Below are 25,338 nucleotides of genomic sequence, written 5' to 3'. Positions count from 1 at the left end.
TGCGACCTAGAGCATCTCCTGCCTTCACACCTGGCCAGCCATCGACAGGTGTTCCTTGTAAACGACGTTTCCATTGCTTCCGTGCTACATTCCAAGTATAGTAGCGAGGCACGTCAATGTAAAGTAATGTTTTTGCAAACGTATCACTTTGGCACAACAGGAAAAATGCAGTTAGTGTAGTTTTAGGTGATGCTTCTAATTTCTCTCTAAAATTATTTTCCGTAAAGTAAACCCTCTCGCCATTGGGTAAATGAATCGCGAGGTGAGTGACGGTTGGGTGTATCTCGTGCAGAGGCAGACCTAAGATCCGCCACGCTGCTTCGTTACTACTAACATATCGGCCGGTTCTAAAGGTCTGCACCTCATCTCTTGGGTCAATGTTAACATTCCCTTGCTGGCGGATGTTAAAAATAGCCTGGTCGCTACCCTTATTAATACATTTACAAATATATTTTATCGCCTGTACCGTATTACAGAACTCTACATTTAAATGAAAATTTAATTTTTTTGATAAGAGTGGAGAATATGGGACCACCCAGCTATTGTCCACCAATATTTCCTGTGTTCCTCTACGGGTTTTTATAATCGTCGTGCGTCCACCATTCTCTGGTGCTCTGCGCCTGTACAAAGGATAACCTTTGTCATTGGTGTGAGTATCTTTTAAAAGCTTCCTCGGATATTTTTTGGTACATTTTCCTTCATGCATGGCGATGAAGAATTGAATGTACCACATGGCCCGTGAATCATATTCTTTGTCACTGTATCATAGAGCTTTTGATCGGTTTCTGGGTTTGGTATCTCAGCACATATGATTTAGTCAATTTGGTTCGGATGCGATTTTTCCTTTAACCCCAGCAGTAAGTGCACATGAGGCAAACCTCGCTTTTGCCACTCTATCGAGTACATGAAGCATTGCATATCACCAAATATGTTACCTTTTGTAAGTAGAGCTACCAACTTCTGTACTTTTATTCTAAATACTCGGGCTGTTAAGTCGTGTCTGTCCGTTGAATTTTGACCAGCCATAAGCTCTTTGGTGATTTCTGGCCAAGCGGGGTTGCAAGTCATTGTAATAAATAAATCAGGCCTCCCATAATTATGTACGTATGTGAATGCATCTTGTGTGTATTCGTGTAAGTATCTCGGGCTATTTACAAATGATGACGGGAGAATCACCATCTGACCTAAGTTATTTGGATCCAAATCCGCATCATTTCTTATTGCATCTTGCAAGTGAATATAATTTTCTGCGCGCAGTTTTTTTTTATTTAAAGAAATGAACCTTAAGCGCTCACTTTCCATCTTTACATACATGTCGACCAGAAACTGATGAAGTAGGAGCCTACACTTAAGCATCAAATTAAAATCGCTGCGACGGACCATCAAGTGAAAGGCATAAAAATCTTTGCAGGACACCTTTTTGCTTGGCATTGCTTGTTTGGTAATTGGATTTATCTGAGGAATATCAATGCTGTACCCCTCTTGTTCTTTCCAAAAAATTATTGGGTACTCGAGAGCGTCATAGAAGCTATGTGTATCGGGAACCCTAGTGAGCATGCCATCGCGCGGCTGCACAACGATGTCCCGAGACATAGTTTGTTCGCTACTATTACAGCAGCTATTTCATTTGTAGTAGGGGCATTGAATCGTCTCTCATGTTGACCACGTGGTACACGGTCTGGGTGAATCACTACTTTGAAATGATCGTCATTGATCATTCTGTCTCTAGCCGTTTTAAATTCATGCACCAAAATGTTGTGGTCGTGAAGTACTCGTTGTAATTTTTTAACTATGTTTCTATCTACGCTTTGCACACACTCAGTACGCCTGTTGATTTGTTCTTCTTCGTCACCTATGAAATAAACTTGTAAAAATTGTGGTTGCGAAATGGACGTAGGAATTAAAGAACCGATACGGTGGTATACTTGTCCTTGTATTGTAAAGGTCGGGCAAAACCCAGGCATTGAGACAATTTGATCTGCTCCAAAAGACGTCATATGAAAGCACATGTTGTATTTTCTTATATTATTTAGAAAAAGGCGAGATTCATCAGTTTCATTAGAGAAAAGCTCTTTTAAAGGTTGAACTGGCTCGTCTATATAAGGAAGAGCTACTTTCCCGCCCAAACAACACATACCTGCTGCTTCCTCTTTCCACTTAAGAGCGCCGCAATATTTGCAATCTATGGTCATTGCTTCTATTTTTATAAGCTTGTGAGTTTCATAATCAAGAGTCTCGTCATACTCAAATGCAGCTTTATTAAACAATATCCATGTATTTCTTGTAAATGTTTGACGTCGCTGTGCTGCCCTTTCAGCAACAGTGCGTCTGCGAGATTCGGCCATTTCATAAGTTTCAGTGGCTCTTTGGGACGCCATGTAAGTCGCTTGCTGCTGACGTCGAGCTTGGGACTGTTCTGGAGTTTCAGCAGCCCGTTGAGACGCCAGATACTCCGCATTCCGTTCACGTCGGGCTTGGGACTGTTCTGGAGTTTCAGCAGCCCGTTGAGACGCCAGATACTCCGCATGCTGTTCACGTCGGGCTTGGGATTGTTCTGGAGTCTCTGCAGCTCTATGTGCCGCACAACGCACCGCCTGCTCAAGCCTTCGTTGCTCGGCTTGTTGAGACGTCTCATCACGTCTAATTATTTTCATAGCTCGGGCTTTATTAGAGCTTTGCGAAATGTTAGACTTACGCTTTCGCGGCATTTTTATAAGTACTAATTACAAAATAGGTACTTAGTAAAGTTCAAACAAAATACTAAAACAATCTAATTAGTTATATTACGATTACTGTACTGACGATATCAGTTGTATATGATTGGTCTATGAGGAGCAGCTGTGGCGCGGTTACCCATAGCAACCATTCCCAGTGCTCTGTGGGAGCTGAGAGCAGCCTGCTGGTGCTGTGGGTGACATGCTGCGCTGCACACACACAGGGCTGTGCTGCACGCAGGAGGGGAGGACGCCATTTGTGTAGCGCTGCTGCCGGTGCTGTCAGGCTGCAGTGTGTGCATCCTCCATGGAGCCGCGCTCAGGTTACTGCCCCTCCCCGTGTGTGAGTCACTTCCCCTCCGCCCAGGTGAGGCGCTCGGAACTTTCCCGGCTGCAGCAGCTGGCGCAGGTGAGCGCATGTTTTATTATACGGTGTTATGTGGAGGGACAATGGCGGCGGGGACCCCCTGTGTGAGGACAATGACGGCCCGGTGTCCCCGGGCAACCTGCAGGAGGAAGCCTCACACTCCCCCCGGGCTGTGGGCGCGGGCAGGCCGTGCTGGGACGTGTAGTTCCCTAGTAACCTGTTCCTGACATATGGGCTGTTTTCTGTGGGTTTTTTTTTTTTTTTAAGTCTGAGAAAATGTCATAAATTATCCTTCTCCCTTCAGCTGTTTCCAGAGTGTAATGTATCAGGGTGAGCTCATGACTGACAGCTGCCAAAGTTTCTAGGAAATGTCAGTCCCTGGGGGTCGTGTGTGAACCCCCTGTGCCACACTTGTACCTGGCCACGGTATATGATCACCCCTGTATTCTGACTGTGGACAGGCGGCAACTGTGACCTCACTATACAATGATCCACTATGGGCAAATTATTGTATTATCAATCTCTTCTGACTGCTGTAAATCAGCCATTTAAATATCACCTGTGTATGTGTGTATATAAGAGAGCTCTCAGAGGCCAGATTTTTTTTCTGACTTAATTGACATGTATCGTTATATTACGACCAAAATTACATAAAATCATTACAAATTGTAGCCTATATGTTATTCCGATGTATAATCTATATTACTGTAAAGTTTCATGCAAATCCGTCCAGTAGTTTTTTCGTGAAAGAGTAACAAACATACATACTCACAAACTTTCGCATTTATAATATTAGTAGGATATTCTAGGTTCTTCAAAGTAGCCACTGTAACGGGTCTGGGAGGTGGAACCTCTGAGCAACTATACAAAGGGGCAGTCCTTGTAAGGAAGCGGGTGGCTCCCAGGGAACGCGGGCAGGTAGTCACGGCAAGTGACAGGGACAGTCTCTGGGTAGAAGGGCAGGAAGTCACGGCAAGTGACGGGGACAGTCTCTTGACAGGCAGGTGGTCACGGCATGACAGCAGGGTAAGAGTCTCTAGACGGGCAGGTGGTCACGGCAAGTGACAGCAGGGTAAGAGAGGGGGAACGCGCGCGCGCCCTAAGCACAGAGGCCGGGAAGCAGCGCACGCTGCCAGCAGAGCGGGAGGAAGACGCCGGGCACGGAGCGGAGAGGTGAGGGGAACGGCGTCCCTGCCTAGCAGGAGGCAGGGACGCCGACGCTACAGCCACCTTTTGCTTTGATGACTGCTTTGCACACTCTTGGCATTCTCTTGATGAGCTTCAAGAGCAAGTCACCGGAAATGGTTTTCACTTCACAGGTGTGCCCTGTCAGGTTTAATTAGTGGGATTTCTTGCCTTATAAATTGGGTTGGGACCATCAGTTGTGTTGTGCGGAAGTCAGGTGGATGCACAGCTGATAGTCCTACTGAATAGACTGTAGGAATTTGTATTATGGCAAAAAAAAAGCAGCTAAGTAAAGAAAAACGAGTGGCCATCATTACTTTAAGAAATGAAGGTCAGTCAGTCCAAAAAATTGGGCAAACTTTGAAAGTTTCCCCATGTGCAGTTGGAAAAACCATCAAGCGCTACAAAGAAACTGGCTCACATGAGGACCGCCCCAGGAAAGGAAGACCAAGAGTCACCTCTGCTTATGAGGAGAAGTTTATCTGAGTCACCAGCCTCAGAAATCGCAGGTTAACAGCAGCTCAGATTAGAGAAAAGGTCAATGCCACACAGAGTTCTAGCAGCAGACATCTCTTCAACAACTGTTAAGAGGAGACTTTGTGCAGCAGGCCTTCATGGTAAAATAGCTGCTAGGAAACCACTGCTAAGGACAGGCAACAAGCAGAAGAGACTTGTTTGGGCTAAAGAACACAAGGAATGGACATTAGACCAGTGGAAATCTGTGCTTTGGTCTGATGAGTCCAAATTTGAGATCTTGAGATCAGTGTGAGGGTGCTTTGCTGGTGACACTGTTGGGGATTTATTCAAAATTGAAGGCATACTGAACCAGCATGGCTACCACAGCATCTTGCAGCGGCATGCTATTCCATTCCATTGTCTTTAGTTGGACCATCATTTATTTTTCAACAGGTCAATGACCCCAAACACACCTCCAGGCTGTGTAAGGGCTATTTGACCAAGAGGGAGAGTGATGGGGTGCTACGCCAGATGACCTGGCCTCCAGTCACCAGACCTGAACCCAATTGAGATGGTTTGGGGTGAGCTGGACCGCAGAGTGAAGGCAAAAGGGCCAAGCATCTCTGGGAACTCGTTCAAGATTGTTGGAAGACCATTTCCGGTGACTACCTCTTGAAGCTCATCAAGAGAATGCCAAGAGTGTGCAAAGCAGTCATCAAAGCAAAAGGAGGCTACTTTGAAGAACCTAGAATATAAGACATATTTTCAGTTGTTTCACACTTTTTTGTTAAGTATATAATTCCATATGTGTTAATTCATAGTGACGCGCCCCCTGGGCCATGTGTGGGGGAATACCCGGAGCCGGGTCTCTGTGTAATGCTAGGGGTTGTAGTCTCCGTGGCGGCGACCCGGTCCCGTGGCTCAGGGTGGTCAAACCAGTGGCGGATCTGTTTATTTGGTTTTTAATGTTTAAATGTCCGACTACGCCACCCGTGGATTGCGGTTATTAGGAACCGCCGCTGCGGAGCAGACTACTGAGGCTAATGGTGTGTGCAGCAAGGGTAGTAAAACTCCCCACGGGAGGAGTATAGCCTCAGGGCAGTGAGTGTGGATGTTGGTGGTGATGGTGCGCGGGAGCGGCAGTAACGACACAGAGTCCTGTGGTGCAGTCCAGGGTCTTTACTCACAGTTGTTAATTCACGTTACTTCAGCTGATCATAACTTCCCGCGCTGCGCTGCGTCCACCAAGTGAGGGGCCCGGCCGACTCTCAGGTAGCTTTGGAGTACTTGTCAGGGCCCCCTTCATGTGTCCTTTCTCTGGCCTGTCGTACCCCACAATTGACCACGTTTCTGTCCAGCTGCCTCAGGCCTTGGCGGGCAAACGTATGTTCCGTTTCCCTGGGTCCTATATGGTGCCTTCCTAACGGGTGTAGTGAGGGGCCGTGCACGTACAATGCCACGGCCTCCGGTTACTAGCTGAGGGTAGTTGCTCTCCTCCACTAGATGAAGGATCCGGTTCCCTTTCTTGGCCTGACCCCCCTACTCTGGTAGCGGCGGGCGTGCAGTGGCGGCTGGCCGGTCCGCACCCCTGGGGTCCCTTCACTCCACTCCTGGAGCCTCATCCATTCCTCTCCTTTCCTTTCCTTGCTCTTTCAGTCCTGGCAAGGCCTCACAGGCTAGGCCCGCCTCCGGAGCAGAGCTCCACAGAAGCCCTGCTCTGTCACTTCTTCCCTCTGACTGAACACTGTCTCTAAGATGGCTCCCACCTTTTATACCTCTCTCATCAGTGAACCCAGGATCTACGTTCTCCACCCACATACTACTTGGTTCCCCTTACTCTAGGTGGTCCCTCCCCACTCCAGCCAGGGATCAGGGACAGTTGTGCTCTCTCATGGGAGCATTGTCGCCCTGTCCCCCGGAAATGTGGTATAGTGCATGCAGGTGTTAGGGTCCTGAGCCACACTCCATCCTTACCTGAGAGTGAGATATCACACCTCTGGGTGAGATGCAGTACCTCTGTAGCAACCGAACCCTCAGGGCGCTACACTACTTTTGATGCCTTCAGTGTGAATGTACAATTTTCAAAGTCATGAAAATACAGAAAAATCTTTAAATGAGAAGGTGTGTCCAAACTTTTGGTCTGTACTGTATATGTAATTTTTATATATAATTTTTGGAGGGGAAAAATATAATATATATTTTTTATATTCTATATTTATAGAATATGATAGGTGCATATGTTAATAATACACATTCATCTGGAATTTCAATGTTATTTTTTTTATGAAAAATCACATGAAGGGAACATATAACTTTATATTCCCTTTTAGCTATTATTTTCTAATATTGGTCATTTTTTTTCTTAATTATGGGCCACAAATACAAATCATGAGGCACACTGTGATGAATTAACACAGGCACTTGATCAGTTGCCAAAGCCTTCAGACCTGAAGTACAATGACCATCTTTCTTTCAGTGCCTCATCAAAGGAGATGACATCAAGGGCACCGAGGGGAGTGACTTGAGTCACTTATTAGTTTTCCTGAGATAAATGAAAACAGCTGAGACCTAGAAGAAACAATTATAAAGATTCAAAGGACAATACACTGGTATCATACTCCAGCTACTAAAATCTCAGACTACACTTTAATCCCTCACCTTTGGACAGCAGTAAGTTCGGGTTTAGGTAGAGCAAATGGCTCAAGCGATTTTGATTGTAATTGTCTAAGAATCCCAGGGGATGACCGCATCATTAAAAAATAATACAATAACAATTTCATGGTCGCCAGTAATATTTCCTTCCCGTCGTACCCCAAGTCAACATATAGTGCAGCAAATGAAGCTCATATAATGTACATTGTTGTGAAATGCGGTCCCCGAGATCAGTGATGATGCCCAGAGAGCGAACATTGACCGCCACAATCATATCTGGCAACGTGGACATCTAAATCGTTGCAAGTGCAATCATGTACATCGTGTGTAGGATGAACGATGATGACGGGAATGGGACAGCCATATTGCTCAGAGCCGTGAAAAACAATTCCAAAGTTTTGTGTTATTTGCAGGAACCGGATATAAAGCAATCTCAGAAAGTCCTGTTTCAGACGAGTGTAATATGGGTGGATTTTGGCACCTGAGTTATGGTCATGTGTCCTGTGCTTTATCATGTGTTTAAAGGGAATATTCCAGCCAAGCTCGTTCTCCAGATCAGTGGGGTTCTCATCAGCCAGACGCCTCCGATCTCAAGAACGAGCTCTGAAATGTCCTCTAGGAATGGAGCCGTGGTCAGACATGCTCGTCACCACTCGATTTGTTCTCTACGGGACTGCGGAAGATAGGTGATAACTTTATGGGCCCAGTCAGACGGCCATATAAATCAGACGGAGATCAGAACGCAGAGCACGGACTGGCCGACGGCTCTCCCTACCCGAGCGTGAAAGCTTCATGTATTTCTATGCAGCTGTTACACTTGGCTTGGGAGAGCTGCCGGCTAGTCTGTCTATTGTGTTCAGATCTTGGTCCGATTTATATGGCCTCCTGACTACGCCCTAAGTGTTAGGAAAAACCCTTCAATCACCTGAACTGACTGATTAAGGGTGTCATGCAAGGTACAGGGAAAGACTAAGTGCACAACGATGGGAAGAGGTGAAGGAAGCCCAGACACTAGGGAAAGGGGGAGTGGAGACCCCCTAGGCAGATCTCACAGTCACCCTGACTCCATTAACGTCCCTAAATAGGTTCCACACCTATCGCCGAACAGGAAACCTAATCCCTGACTGTCCCTTGCGATAGGCCCTAGGTAGGGAGGGGACGGGGTGAGTACTAGTCAGCCCCCACTGCAACTAAAGACAAACAGGTAGACAGACAAGGGAAACATTTAGCTTGAGAAGTCACCAGAAAGATCACGCCAACTATCCCCCAAGGGAAGTCCAAGAAGACACTAGCCGACTGCTAGTACTTCAAGCCTGGACAGAGCAAAATAGAGCCATCACCGGCGACTCTCTGGATAGACTGAAGGTATTTAAACATCCTGCATGGGTGTGTCAATTAGCAACAGAGGGTGGAGGTAATTGCTAGCTGCTAGGAGAAGGATATCACTACACTACAGAGAAGATAAGATCAAGAAGGTACCTGCAGAGCCAAGCGCAATGACCTTCTACAGCTGGATCCACAACGACTGTGACGCGCCCCCTGGGCCATGTTGTGTAGCGTTGCGCACGGGGAATACCTGGAGCCGGATCCGATAGGGGTAGTAGTCCTCGTGGCGGTGACCCGGTCCGTGCCCAGGGTGGTCAAACTAAGTGGCAGTTATTGGTATGATGGTATTAGTGTCCGACTACGCCACCCGTTGAATGCGGCTATGAAGCCGCCGCTGCAGGGCAGTCCGCTGAGGCCGGTGGTACGGATGTGCAGCGTGGATGGTATAACCCCCAACGGGAGGGGTATAGCCTCAGGGTAGCTGATGAAGCAGGAAAAGATGATAGTGGTAGTGGTGGTGTGACAAGGAAGCTCAGAGACGTGCAATTGCAGTTTTCACAGCTTTACTCACAGTTCTTTATCAGGTCCCTTGTGTACCGCTAGGACCACCCGAGCCGTGCTGCGTCCACCAGGTGCGGGACTCGGCCAACTCCCAGGCAGTTCCAGAGCGTGGTCCTGAGCTCCCCTCTCTTCCTTTCTACTGGCCGTCCCCACCAGGGATCCACCTTTGTCCAGCTCCCTCGGGCCTTCTAGTGGTGAAACCTTTCCCGGTTTCCCTGACCCTATATGGTATGCCTTCCTGGTAGATATGGCGAGGGGTCGCGCCAAAACTTGTCCACGACCTCCGGTTCCTGGCTAAGGATAATTGGCCTCCACCAGTTTGGGATCCGGCACCCTGTTCTGCCAACCCTTCACCCGTTATTTCGTGGGATCTCAGGGTTCCCTCTCTCTTGCGTCTCTGGGCCTTTCCTGGTGTTTCTGTTCCTTCTTCCTCTGACTTCTCTCTCTCTCCCTCTCTCAGCTTCAGGCCTCCACTCCAAGCCTGACTCTGGAGCTGGGCCCAGACTGAGCCACAGCTCCCTATCAGCCCTCTCTGGCTGAGCTCCTTTCTGCACAGAACAGACCCTGTCCTAAGATGGTGCCCACCTTATATACTCCCTCTGACACCCGAGCCCAGGTGACGAGCAACCAATGGGCTCCTACCTCTGCCCAGAGTCCCTCCCCTCTCTGCTCCTACACCACTAGGATGTTCCTCCCCCCTCCCCACTCCAGCCAGGGACAGAAGCTGTCGTACCTGCACATCTATCTGGTGGGAGTACCGTTGGTCTGTCCCCCGGAAATGGGGTGAGTGTGGTGCATGCAGCTAACTGAGCCCAGTTCCACACTCCATCCTTACCCGGGAGTGGAATACCACACCTCTGGTCTGAGGTGCAATACCCCTGTAGCAGCCGAGTCCTCGGGGTGCTACAACTGTCTGTCACACCTGACACACCCATGACAAAGGGCTTGTTCACATGCTGTGTTTATTCCACATATTTTTAAAGACTAAAACATACTGCGCTTTAAAGTACTAACAAAGTGAATGAGATTTCTGAAATCTCATGCACATGCTGCTTATTTTTTCTTTGCAGATTTGTTTTGTCTTTGCAGAAGTGTTTTTTTTTTTTTAATCTGTCAATTCGTACAGCGTTTTTAATTTAAATAAATGGGGAAATGAGCACCAGTAAAAACGCATCAAAAACACATGTAAAATGATTTTTACATAGAGCTTTTAGAGCAGAAAACTCTGCTGCAAATAATCCACATGTGCACATACCCCAAGGTCACATTTAGACGTCCGTTTTTCATGTAAGTGTTCTAGATAGAACATGTACCCATTAAAGTCTTTGAGACTGTTCACGTGTCCGTGGTTTTTTTTTGCTAACCACAAAGAAAAAAAAAAAGAGATTTCCATTTTTGAACAGAAACACAGATCAAACTTGCCAGTGTCTATGGGTCTGAGAAAATCACTGATGGTAAAAAATGAAACTGATCCAAAAAAATTTGACCATTTGCGTATGAGAAAAAACACGTCTGAAAGAAGTCTAAGGGTGCATTTACGCTGGCCGAAAATTGGGAATGAGCGTTCAATCTATAGGTACACTAATTGAAGGGTCTTCAGTTGGACACTCCCCATATTACAACTCTTTCATTGATGAATAAATACAGTCCTTTATTACATTAAAGGGGTTGTCCGGTCCAAGATAAGTCTGCAGTCACTCTGTGTGACTGCAGACTTGTGAATCCCCCCAGCGCACGCACTGTGGGATTCGCAGGTTTCTTAGCCAGGACTGGAGGGTATATATGAGTTAAACATACAGTGGGTGCGGCCTCACTCTCCATACACTTGTATTGAGCCTTGCCACGCCCTCTAGTCAGCCACACCCACTGGACAGATGCATCACTAGTCGGGGCCCGGCCTCGCTTACTACAAGTGTATGGGAGCAAGGCCGTGCCCACTGGCCGGGAGTATGTATAACACATACAAAACCTCCGGTCCCGGCTCCGAAACCTCAGAATCCCCGCAGCGCATCCACTGGGGGTATTCCTAAGTCTGCAGTCACACAGAGTGACTGCAGACTTATCGATTTGGACCAGACAACCCCTTTAAGGGCTCTTGCAGACATCCAAGCGCGGACCGCAATACATAGACTGGCCGCAGCTCTCCAGACCCGAACGTCACAGCTTCATACTGTATATGACTATGAGGCTGTGACGCTCTGGTCAGGAGGGCTATGGTCAGTCTCTGTATTGTGGTCCGTGCTCAGATGTCTGCATGAGCCCTTACACAGCAATCCCTTCTCTTAACGCATTCTTTACAATGAAATATAATAGTTTTCATCCTGGGGGGTTTCTTGGAAAACAACAGGTGAGGAATTAACCTGCACATTCCAAGAAGCAAAGTGGATATCTTAGGATAACAGCATGAAAAATTAGTCAAGATGGATTCATATACGAGAAGGATGTAATATATTAATACTATGACATTTATGGTTGATGCATCTGACGCGCCCCCTGGGCCGTGGGGTACCCGGTGCCGGGCCGGTAGATGCTGGGGGTTGTAGTCACAGTGGCGGTGACCCGGTCCGTGACCCAGGGCGGTCAATCCAAGGGAAATTATATGTATAGGTTTTATTAAAGAGTCCGACTACGCCACCGGTGGAATGCGACTAAAGGGACCGCCGCTGCAGAACAGTCCTCTGAAGCTGGTGGTATTGCAGCAAGGATGTTATGACTCCCCACAGGAAGAGTTAGCTTCAGGGCAGTGTGTGGATGTTGGTGGTTGTGCTGGGCGTTGTAGTGCAGTGAGGGATGGCGCAGCAAGGAACACAGAGATAAGATAGTGCAGTCCCAGGGTCTTTACTCACAGTTGTTGCAGTCCAGATTAAAGAGCTCAATGTAACTGCCCACGTCGTTCTGTGCTTACTCAGTGAGGGTTTCAGTCCACCCCCAGATAGCTCTGGAGTACTTATCAGGACCCCCTTCTGTGTCCTTTCTCTGGCCTCTTCTCTGCACCTCACACCTAGTGACTCCAATCCAGTACCCGCGAGCCTTGGCGGGCGACGTATATTCCGTCCCCTGGGTCCTATATGGCTACCTTCTCGGTGAGACTGGCGTGGACTTGTGGCTACAGGACATTAAGTTCTGCAGCCTCCGGTTTCTAGCTGAGACTTGCAATCTTCTACTAGTTGAGGGACCCGGTTCCCTTCTGATGGCCTGACCCCTCCACCTCCCGGTAGATTCTGGCGTACGGGTGGCCTCCAGAACTGCCCGTACCCCTAGGATCCCTTCTGTTCCTGGAGTCTTTCTGCTCCCTCTCCTCTCTTCTCTCCTTCTCCTCTCAGACTTGGGCCTTACTGTCCTCTGGAGCAGAGCTCGATCAGAGCCTCTGCTCCTGTCACTTTCCTCCTGTGACTAAACTCTCTGATCTACGATGGTTCCCTCTTTTATACAGCTTCCTTTCAAGTGCTCCCCTGATCTACGTCCTACACCTACACCCACTACATGGTTCCCCTTTACTGTTGTTCCCCCTACTCCAGCCAGGGATCAGGGACTGTGCTCTCCCGTAGGAGCAATCTCGCCCTGCCCTCTGAAATGTGGTGTAGTGAATGCAGATGTTAGGGTCCCGAGCTGTACTCCTTCCTTACGTGAGGGTGAGATACCACACCTCTGGGTGAGATGCAGTACCTCTGTGGCGACTGAACCCTCAGGGGCGCCACACATCTACCTATGGTGGGATCGTACAGTTTACAGATACAGAATAGTTTTTGGGATGAGTTAATTCGGTGGCCATTTAGTTTGGGTCGTTAGTTGCTAATGGAACGGTCTAATCGGCCAATCATATATAAGCAATCTAATACATAAAAGATGAAGACATGGAGACATCCTGAAAAATATTAGATATCTTTAGCATGGATTATGATAGAGCAGCCTATGTGGCTCTCATTGGAACCAAGGTTGCCTGTTTCACGACACAGCTGTCGGATGACCAGGGGCTCCTACCCTGTCCCTAACACTAGGGTTTGCCTTGGCTTGCCCTATTCCCCATGATACCTCTGAAGGTGAGAATGCCGGGGCCTCCACCCTCACCCTAACTCCTGAGTAAGCCCTCTGTCTGTTAACTCCCCTTCACCGAGAGAAGGGGCGCTACTGTGCACCGTAGTACACCAACCGAACAAACAGGGTTACACAGACAGGTATAAACAGAAAACTCCAGGCACACAAAATATTCACTCATATATAACAGAGGAAAGCACCGGGTGTGAAAATAAGGGAATAAACCAAAAATGGAGAAGGATAAGGAATTACTACGCGTACAAACCAGAAAACAGTCACAAATAATTCCTTCAACTCTCCTTCTCATAAGAACTCCTCTCCCTTCATTAGCCATGCAGCAAAATCTAGCTCTGACAAGGATTAGTATCAGAGCCCAGATTATAAAGGGAAAAGGAGTGGCTAGCCGAGCTCAGCTGTGAGCAAAGGGAATTCCAACATGGCCGCTTAACCCATGTTCTGCCAGAAGAAATACACACACTTTTAAAATGACGGAGAAGTGCTTCTTCTCGGAGCTGGAGTAGGAGCCATCCGACGCTGAGGTTTTCTGGCTCCAAACTGTCGCGGTAACCCCGTGACAGTCTGATCCGTAACGATGCTGGGTCACCAGAGCCCCATGGCTTATAATGAAATTATTAGGGTGCATCCACATGGGTCAGATGCATAACATTTTGTCCATCTAGATTGATACTGTAATATGCAGCGGACAATCGTTTGGATTTTATGAAATCTCATTCACGGGCTTCAGAGAAAACTCACAGCGGAAACTGACCGGCAGCACAGATTCAGCATTTTCCCAGCAAAATCTGCAGGACTGATCTGAATTTTGACACAGTGTGGATGTACACCACATGGTAAACTCGGCATTGGATTGGGGTACTTTTAACTCAACAGATAAACTGTTTGGTGGGCCTACTCTCCACCTATCAATGAGGTTATGTGGAAATCATCCCATAAAAAATTAACTCTAGTAGCAAGTAATTGGCTCCAAAGTCACCTCCTAATGGGGCTGTCTTCTTCTAGATCTTTGGGGTTTATTATTGTTTCATCATCGCTGGATCCTCTGCTAAGTCATAGGAAATTCAAAAAGGGTCCCAATGTGGATTGTCCAAATACAGGAGACATACAGTAGTGTTCAAAATAATAGCAGTGTGTTCAAAAACATGAGTTAAGCATAAAATCTTTCTACTAGTTTTTATTTCCAGCATTGGGAACATGGAACGGTTTTCTAATTCAAAACATGAAGAGAAATGTATATAATTTTTAACTACTCTACAGAAAATAACAGAAAATTAACATTGGGCTGTTCTAAAAAATAGCAGTGTCTGCATTTGTCTTTACAAACTTACACTATGTACACTTTTTTTTGGAGAATTTAGAATTCCTGTGAATCACCAACCTAATATTTATACCCACAGTTTTTTTTTTAGAACTGCTTCATATCTATGTTGCATAGAGTCAACCAACTTGAGGCACCTGTTATTCCAGCCTAGGATGCTTTGACTACATCCCACAATTTTTTGGCATTTGTTGGCTTTGCCTCAGAAACTGCATTTTTTATGTCACCCTACATGTGTTCTATCGGATTAAGGTCCGGGGATTGGGCTGACCACTCCATAACCTCAATTTTGTTGGACTGGAACCAAGATTTTGCTGGATTACTAGTGTGTTCAGGGTCGTTCTCTTGTTGAAACACCCATTTCAAGGGCATATCCTCTTCAGCGCAAGGCAACATGACCTCTTCAAATATTTTAATATATGCAAAATGGTCCATGATTCTGGGTATGCGGTAAATAGGTCCGGCACCATAGTAAGAGAAACATGCCCATATCATGATGCTTGCACCATCATGCTTCACTCTCTTCAGCGTGTACTATGGCTTGAATGCAGAGTTTGGGGGTCGTCTGACGAACTGTCTGCGGCCCTTGGACCCAAAAAGAACAATTTTACTTTCATCAGTCCACAAATTGTTTCTCCATTTCTCTTTAGGCCAGTTGATGTGTTCTTTGGCAAATTGTATCCGCTTCAGTACATTTTTTTTTTTGTAACAGTGGGACTTTGCGGTGACTAAGAGATTAGCTTCACACAGGCGTCTTCTAACTGTCACAAGACTCACAGGTAACTTGAGACTGTCTTTGATCATCCTGGAGCTGATCATTGGCTGAGCCTTTGTCATTGTGGCTATTCTTCCATCCATTTGAATAGTAGTCTTCCGTTTTCTTCCACGTCTCTCTGGTTTTTCTTTCGATTTTAAAGCATTGGAGATCATTTTAGCTGAACAGCCGATCATTGTCTGCACTTCTTTATACGTTTTACCCTCTCCAATCAACTTTTTAATCAAAGTATGCTGTTCTTCTGAACAATGTCTTGAACGACCCATATTTCTCAGTCTTTCAAGGAGAAATGCATGTCCAACATGTCCTGGCTTCACCCTTAAATAAGGGCCACCTGATTCACACCTGTTTCTTCACAGAATGATTGACCTCACTTATTGAACTCCACACTGCTATTATTTTGAACACATCACCGTACAATTAATTATTCAAATTCACAGACTCAAAAACATGCAGATCATGAATGCGGAGTCTGCTGGGTTTTTTTTTAGAATCTACTGCACCAACTGGTAAATTGTTTGACATGTGGTGATATAATTTATACCAAAAATAGTGATTAATCTGGTTAGTCATATTGGACTGATATTAATTTTGAACACTACTGCAATTGGCTCCAAAGTCTCCTCCTAATGGGACTGTCTTCTGCTGGATCTTTGGGGTTCATTATTGTCTCACCATCGCTGGATCCTCTGACAACTCATAGGAAATCCAAAAAGGGTCCCAATGTGGATTGTGCAAATACTGGAGACATATGTTTGTATGTCCAGATGTGATCAGAAACAACAATCCTGAACATTAGTTTATGTCCAATTTTACTAATCCAAATATTAAAGAGTAACTAAACTATCTTTAATTTAATTATTGATCAATCTTTGCAAAGTTACGAATCATTATAATATACACCATTACCTTATCTTGCTACTATTTTTTTCTCAAACTCCATCCTGAAAATGCCGTTTCTTCTGCCTTGTTCATGCACTTAGAGCAGCTGTTTTGAACTGGAGGTCTAGCAAATATTCGTTCTCCTGTGTAAGCTTCTCTGCTCCCTTCCCCCATTCTCAGACGCTATTTACGACCACTCTCCCTGTTTGATCATATTTGATAGATGAGCAGTTCAAATCAGCTACTCTAAGTGCATGAACAAGGCTGGTGAAACAGCCCTATCAGCAGGGAAAAAAAAGCAAGACTGGGTAATCGAGTACCTTGCAAAAACTGATCAATAAGTAAATTTTTTTTAAAAAGTAACTTTTTTAAATAACTATTGCCAAAAGCTTCTTAATTGTTTAATTGCTGGCGGATAGAGGGATACACTTTTTGTTTTACAGTCGGTTGCCAAAAAAAAGACTAAGATGAGAATAATCCATTTAATACAGTGTATCCATGTGCTGTCAGTGAAAAAAAAAACCTGAGAGAACCTAGATGACAAACACTTGTGTGTGAATAAAGTCCTAGTGTACATGTGTCAGCTCTAAAGGAACCAGATGGATGGCCGACCATGGGAGTGTTGCCATGTAATGGATTTGGTTAAAACCGTGTCTTTTTAAACATTTTTGCAATGACAATCTCTATAATCAGTGGGGTCAGGGGCGTAACTACTGCAGGTTAGGGGCCTGCCGACGCCAGCAAATACTTCAGCTGGATGGGGGGGGCCCCGGTCAAAACCTTGCACCGGGACCCATCAGACTCTAGTTGCGCAACTGAGTAGGGCACTAACTTGACTCTATTCCTCTTACCTTCTATGTTGCCTAATGACTTAATTAGTAAAGGATCAGTTCATGCACTAATATTGATTGTAACAGTTCTGAATATTTTGTCTCATAATGCAAATTCAGATGTGTTGTGTTGACTCTGCAAGGATTCAGATTTGCCTATGGAGCAAGATTTGGAGACATCAGTAAATCATTAATACCATGATGAGGCTACGATGAAATTAAATGGTCGCTGTAATTTCAACAAACTTTGCAAAAATCAATAGTATAAGACAATATAAGTGATTAAGCAAAATATCTTTATCAGAGAAATCTGCTTCTTTCTCCACTTATGAGCCACCTCTTCCCTTCGCCCCTGCCTCCGGAACTTGTCATCTACTGAGAAAAACTGCTCAAACTTGTCTTGGTCAAACCAAGCCCAGTGAGGGGTCAAATTTCAGCTCCTATTAAAATCTAAGGAGGAGGAGGAAGAGTGAGAAGCACACAGCTCAGTGAAGCTTTATAATGTCCTCCATGCTGCTTCTACCTGTGTGCTTCAGAGAAAGAAGAGCAGGAATCCCTCATGCTGGGTGTGCTGTGTATGGGAAACATCCTAGCAGCCAGTCTCCACCCTCTAGCTCAGAGACAACTGAAAATTAGAGATCGAGCCTGTAGAGAGGAAAACTGGAAATAAATGCCTGATATGTCATATATTGGACAGAAATGCTGCACATACGAGACAGCGTATTCTGAAAAATCACCAGAAAGGATGAGTACGCTTAATGGGTTATCCCATCATCTATTCACAAAACAGATGATAAATGTATGATGAAGAATATGATAATCCATCACTTTACAAGGGGCAAACACCCTTTTTTGTTTGCTTTTATATAGTTTACGCAGGCAAAGGGCTACTGGATGCCGGAGCTGACCGGGTGTGTTGTTAGGTTTGTACAGAAATGACAAGAGAAGCAGGAACCAAGTTAAATCTCAATATAGTAAATTGCCAGATATTACAATGTGCAGGTATGGTAAAAAGATTAAAAAACTGCTCATAAACTGGCCACTGCACGCCTGATAATAATGGCACACAGATGTAGCAACGGTTATCACTCGCAACGCATCCTCTTGATAACTTGTCACAGATAATCTCACTTAACGTTGACCAATGTCAAGTTAGGTGTCAAATGTTATACATCAATGCTGTGCTACCCGAGTCAAGCTAACCTTTGCTAGATCTGTATGATGGCAGTTTACTAAAAAGTTAATACCCCCTTAAGCTTTTGCCCATGGAATAAAACTCTGAAAATAGCCGTACACATTCTATCGAGGTCATCTGAACCCTATGACCAGGGCATGTTGGATCAGTCATCTGAACCCTATGACCAGGGCATGTTGGATCAGTCATCTGAACCCTATGACCAGGGCATGTTGGATCCTTTGTTCTGGTGGGACATAAGCTGCTTTCAAAATGGCCTGGAAGTGGCTTATTTCTCTTTCCTGAGTCTGGCTGACTGCTTTCAACTTTGCATAACCAACTCAATGTCTACAGAGAAAAATAGTTCAGATGGGTCGTATCTCTACCCGCTGGGTTCTATGCCAATAAAATTATCACCTAGAAGTCATGCTTCTGTGACATTCATAGAAATAACATGCAGCAACTTTAATATAAAAAGGCATATTAATTGGTACTTGACCATTAATTTAATCTGCAACCTAAAGGATCTGATGAGAACTATTTCCTCTTGGCGTGAACTACTGTGCTAAGAAGTGTGGCTTAAAGATAGACAAAAGCATCTAAAGATGCCTCCAATTTATTATCCAACATGAGCCACTGTGATAAATTTGACGCAGTTTCGCTGTCCAGTCTGCAGTGTAAATATTGGATTAATAAATCTGCAAAATTGGATCCATGTGGGCAAATAAATCATAGATTTTAATTATTTAGATTAGCAGTAACATGTTTGCTTATTAATAGAGTTGATTTGTGGGACCCTGGACCAGTGGCCACATCACTAGTCCGTGGATGCAGGATGGGAGCCCTGCGAACTATCGCCGACATTCCCTCCTCTTTTGATTAGCCAGCCTGGCGCCATGTTGTCTGTGTGTCATGCCAAAACGATGACAAGAGGAGCCGTGGATGCCTATAAGTAGAAGATTCATATGGCTAAAGGAACGCAGATGTGGCCGCTGGACCAGGGTCCTCCAATTTATTTGCTCTTATTAACCCATTACTTACCAAATTAGCAATTTTCATTGTTGTTTTTTTTGGACCTAATTAGAAAATCTTAGTTGCTAGAAGCAAAAAATTAGGCGTCCCAAAAAAAGGACATTGGTAGAGAATGGGTTAACAATTGTACTAAAGTGCTATATAACCGGTGAATAAACAGTGAAGGTTCTGTTCTCATCGGAGCCTACATTGGACGCATATTTTGGCAAGACCTTTGACCTTCTCCACGGAGTCCTATGGACATGTTAGGAGCATAGATTGGGAGATATAATCCTTCACTTTCTACTAACCCGCCTAATCCCTACACCTAGTAAGGAACTGGTCATTTCTTCCTCCATCCTCCCCATCCATCTCACCTCCTCCTCAGAACTATTTCTCAACATACAATCCTGCATCTCTAAGCACAGACAGCCACCTCATGCCCTCTCCTGCTCCCACCTGCTAACACTTTCTCTGCTCTTCCTCACTGCTGGCGATATCTCTCCAAATCACGCCCCCCCCACCACATCCCCAGTAGCTTCTACCTTTCATCCTAGATCTAGCACACATTTCCGCAACCTCTCTAACCTTATACCCATCCGTCCAGCCCCCACTTCCCCAGTCCCACTAAGAGGAGCTCTATGGAATGCTTGCTCCGTCTGCAACAAACTTTCCTACATCCATGATCTTTTCATTACTAACAAACTTTCCTTCCTCGCCATCACCGAAACCTTGCTCACCCCCTCTGACACAGCTTCTACAGCTGCACTTTCGCATGGCGGACTCCACCTTTCCCACACCCCAGCCCCAGTGGCAAGCATGGTGGAGGAGTTGGCTTTCTCCTGTCAGACAACTGCTTCTTCTCCCCATATCCCACTGCCACCCTTCATTACTATACCCTCTTTTGAAGTGCATTGCGTGTGCATTTACTCCCCCTCCACCTCCAGCTGACTGTCATTTACCGCCCCTCAGGGCAAGCCAGCACCTTCTTAGACCACTTCAACACCTGGCTACTTCACTTCCTTTCTGCTGACATCCCCACTATCATCATGGGCGATTTCAACTTCCCCATTGACACTTCCCACTCATCTGTTTCCAAGCTTCCATCCCTCACTTCCTCCTTTGTCCTTACTCAATGGTCTTTCACAGCCACTCACAAAGATGGACACACACAGGACCTCATCTTCACCCGCCTCTGTTCCCTATCCAACCTTTCTAACTCTCCTCCCCCTCTTTATGACCACAACTTACTCATTCTCTCCTCTCCAGGTCCACAATCCCCCATCCAAAAATTTGCACACCCTCGCAGAAATCTCAAACACCTCAACCTACAGTCACTCTCTGAATCCCTCCTCCCTCTTACAGACATAAATTCCCTACACGACCCAGATGCTGCTGCCACCTTATATAACACCATAACAGCTGCAGCTCTTGAATAAGTCTCCCCCCTCATACATACCAAAGCTTGCAAAATCAACAGGCAACTCTGGCACACCAGCCTGACTAAAGAACTGAGATGGGTTTCCAGGGTTGCTAAGCGGAGATGGAAAAGGTCCCACTCCAACGAGCGCTTCATCGCATTCAAACAAGCCCGCACTACTTTCAGGTCCACACTCACTGCAGCAAAACAAACATACGTCTCATCTCTCATATTCTCCCTGTCTCACAACCCTAAACAGCTATTCAGTACTTTTAATTCTCTCCTCTGTCCCCCAGCACCTCCTCCCTCTCCACTCATCTCAGCAGAAGACTTTGCCTCATTCTTCAAGCAGAAGATTGATACCATCAGACAAAGCTTTTGCCATGAGTCCCCACAGTCCCTCCTCATATCTACTCAACTCTCCTCCTCCAAAACTAGCTTCTCCGCCATCACGGAAGAGCAACTTTCCTCTTTACTCTCCAAGTCACATCTCACCACCTGTGAACTCGACCCAATCCCGTCCCACCTCATCCCAAATTTTATCGCATTCTTCATCCCAACCCTAACCCACCTCTTCAACCTGTAACTAACAACTGGTGTCTTCCCCTCATGCTTCAAACATGCCTCGATCACACCCATCCTTAAAAAGCCATCCCTTGACCCATCCTTTCTGTCTAGCTATCGCCCCATATTACTTCTCCCCTATGCCTAAAAGCTACTGGAACAACACGTCTATCTTGAGCTGCCCTCCCACCTCTCCTCCTGCTCCCTCTTTGACCGCCTCCAATCTGGCTTCCGACCGGACCATTCTACTGAAACTGCCCTGACTAAAATCACCAACAACCTACTGACAGCCTAATCTAAGCGACACTACTCTGTCCTTTTCCTTCAGGGCCTGTCATCTACTTTGACACAGTAGACCATTCCCTCTTACTACAGACTCATCTCTCGGCATCACCGACTTGGCACTATCTTAGATCTCCTCTTACCTAACAGACCGGACCTTCAGTGTCTTCCACTCACACACCACCTCCTCATCCCGCCCCCTATCTGTCGGTGTCCCCCAAGGCTCAGTTCTAGGACCCCTGCTTTTCTCCATATACACCTTTGGCCTGGGACAGCTCATAGAGTCTCATGGCTTTCAGTATCACTTCTATGCTGACAACACACAGATCTACCTCTCTGGACCTGATATCACCTCCTTACTAACCAGAATCCCACACGGCCTGTCCACTATTTCATCTTTCTTCTCTGCTAGATTCCTAAAACTTAATATGGATAAAACTGAATTCATCATCTTTCCCCCATCTTGCTCAACCCCCCCATCTGACCTATCCATCAAAGTCAATGGCTGTCCACTCTCAGTTCCGCAAGCTCGCTGCCTCGGGGTAACCCTTGACTCTGATCTCTCCTTCAAACCTCTTATCCAAGCCCTTTCCACTTCCTGCCGACTCCAGCTCAAAAATATTTCCTGGATCCGCACATTCCTTAACCATGGATCTGCAAAAACCCTAGTGTGCGCTCTCATCTCTCACCTCTACTACTGCATCCTCCTGCTCTGTGGCTTCCCTTCTAACACTCTCAAACTCCTCCAATCTATCCTACTCTGCTGCCCGACTAATCCACCTGTCGCCCCGCTATTCCCCGGCCTCTCCCCTCTGTCAATCCCTTCACTGGCTCCCCATTGCCTAGAGACTCCAGATCAAAACCCTAACCATGGCATAGCCATCCACAACCTGTCTCCTCCATACATCTGTGACCTAGTCTCCCAGTATTTACCTGCACGCAACCTCCAATCCTCACAAGATCTCCTTATTTACTCCCCTCTTATCTCCTCTTCAAACAATCGCATACAAGATTTCTCCTGTGCATCCCCCCTACTCTGGAACTCTTTACCCCAACATATCAGACTCTCGCCTACCGTGGAATCCTTCAAAAGGCACCCGAAGACCCACCTCTTCCGACAAGCCTACAACCTGCAGTAACCCTCGCTCCACCATACCGCTCCATGACCAGCTCTACCCTCACCTACTGTATCCTCACCCATCCCTTGTAGATTGTGAGCCCTCGCGGACAGGGTCCTCTCTCCTCCTGTACAAGTCGCCGACTCATTTTTGTTCAAATTATTGTACTTGTTGTTTGCTATGTATACCCCTTTTTAACATGTAAAGCGCCATGGAATTAATGGCGCTATAATAAATAATAATAATTTTCCTGAGTGTCCACAGTCTTTGATGGACACTGAACCTAATCTCCATTTTAGCTACCTTTGACCTCGAGTTCTTGATTGTAAGGACCAGTTCCAGATGTTGCGATGCTGCAGTGTTCTTCAATGAAGCCCAGAAGGATGTCTTCTACATGGCGGCACAGCTCCCTAATACAAAGCCGAAGGACTTCATCTGCCCCTGTGCAAATATTTCTGCTGTGTGCATGAGGGCTTAGGCTATGTTCAGACGTTGCATTTTTGCAGTGTTTTTATTTTTTCTGCGTTTTTTTTAATGCAGATTGCAGATTAAAAGCTGCTTTTTACAGTACAGGCAAAAGCTATGAGATTTCAGAAATCTCATGCCAAAAAACTCCACAAAAAATGTTGTGAAAAAGCTGAAAAATGGCCATATTGAATGCACCGTTTTTCAGGCCAAGAGAGCAGATTTTGGTTGCAGAAAAAAAATACGAGTTTTATCCTTACAACTGTTCACAAGAAGAAACAAATTCTATATAGCGAGCTACATTTTCTTACCTTTCCAGAACTCTTGCTGGATTATAAAATCCATACTATTCAAGTCAATGACTGAGTTCATTTAATGCCCTGTTAGCAGCTGTGATGTATGCAAAATCCATCTTCCTTTATTGCTCAAACTTTGATTTCTTTTCCTTGAAACAAGCAAAACCAGAGCAAACCACGGAAAGCCTATTTTACAGCAGAGCTTTAGCGGTTGGTAGGTACATTTTATCACTAAACACTATGTTCATATTCATAAGTAGTAGCCAGACCTATAAAGGGAATGTATCATCTAGATTTCTTTTCTTTACAAATTGCAAACAGATATTGATAAATATGATTTACTTTAATTTTTAGTTTCTGCACAAGATTATGGGTGCAGCCATCTTGCTTGAGCCGCTGTGAACAGAATTTAGAGATAGGCTTTACAGCTGCCACATAGACCATAGGGAGCTGTAGACATGAGATGTTCAATACTGTATATAGGTGTGATCAGTCATTGTACAGGAGGAGGTGCGCTATGACATCACCTATTGTGAATGGTGGATCCTGTGTTATCTACTGTATATAGAGGTGTTATCAGTCATTGTACAGGAGGAGGAGGTGAGCTGTGACATCACCTATTGTGAATGGTGGATCCTGTGTTACCTACTGTATATAGAGGTGTTATCAGTCATTGTACAGGAGGAGGAGGTGAGCTGTGACATCACCTATTGTGAATGGTGGATCCTGTGTTATCTACTGTATATAGAGGTGTTATCAGTCATTGTACAGGAGGAGGAGGTGAGCTGGGACATCACCTATTGTGAATGGTGGATCCTGTGTTATCTACTGTATATAGAGGTGTTATCAGTCATTGTACAAGAGGAGGAGGTGCGCTGGGACATTACCTATTGTATTGGCGTTATCTACTGTATATAAGGATTATATATTTCATTATAATCATGTCAGCAATGATAATGAGACTGCTGAGAAGTCATTTATTCAGTTCACAATGTATCATTGTACTATAAAGCTCTCTGGCCAGAGTGAAAACTGCAAGATTTCAATTTTTTTTTTTCAAATATATATATTATATAAATAAAACAATTACTGAAAAACTAGGTTTAACATAAAAACATGATTTAAACAACAGGTGATTTTCCGATGACACATTCCCTTTAATATTGAGTATTGTCAGGTTTCCCATCTATATCGCTCTTCCTTATATGATCTTTGATATATGGAGCTTACTTCTTCAGTTCTTTGGAATTCCACACCTTGTCTGTGGCACATGCGAACATAAACCTTGAATATAAATATACAGGTGAATCTCACTAAATTAGAATATCATCAAAAAGTTAATTTATTTCAGTTCTTCTATACAAAAAGTGAAACTCATTATATAGAGTCATTACAAACAGAGTGATCTATTTCAAGCGTTTATTTCTGTTAATGTTGATGATTATGGCTTACAGTCAATGAAAACACACAAGTCATTACCTCAGTAAATTACAATAATTAACAAAAAACACCTGCAAAGGCTTCTTACGCATTTAAAAAGGTCCCTTAGTCTGTTTCAGTAGGCTCCACAATCATGGAGAAGACTGCTGACTTGACAGATGTCCAGACACATGTCACTGACACACTCCACAAGGTCCCAGAGTCTGGAGGAAGAGTGGAGAGACACAAGCCAAGCTGCTGGAGGTCTAGTGTGAAGTTTCCACAATCAGTGATGGTTTGGGGAGCCATGTCATCTGCTGGTGTAGGTCCACTGTGTTTTACCAAGACCAAAGTCAGCGCAGCCGTCTATCAGGACATTTTAGAGCACTTCATGCTTCCCTCTGCCGACAAGCTTTTTGAAGATGGAAATGTCATTCTCCAGCAGGACTTGGTACTTTTGGCAGTGTGGA

The sequence above is a fragment of the Phyllobates terribilis genome, unplaced genomic scaffold (assembly GCF_046119375.1).
Source record: "Phyllobates terribilis strain yellow unplaced genomic scaffold, ASM4611937v1 Scaffold_13__5_contigs__length_258822181, whole genome shotgun sequence".
NCBI classification, from domain to species: domain Eukaryota; kingdom Metazoa; phylum Chordata; class Amphibia; order Anura; family Dendrobatidae; genus Phyllobates; species Phyllobates terribilis.
The sequence above is the reverse complement of the archived record's forward strand: the minus strand, read 5'-3'. Positions refer to the sequence as shown.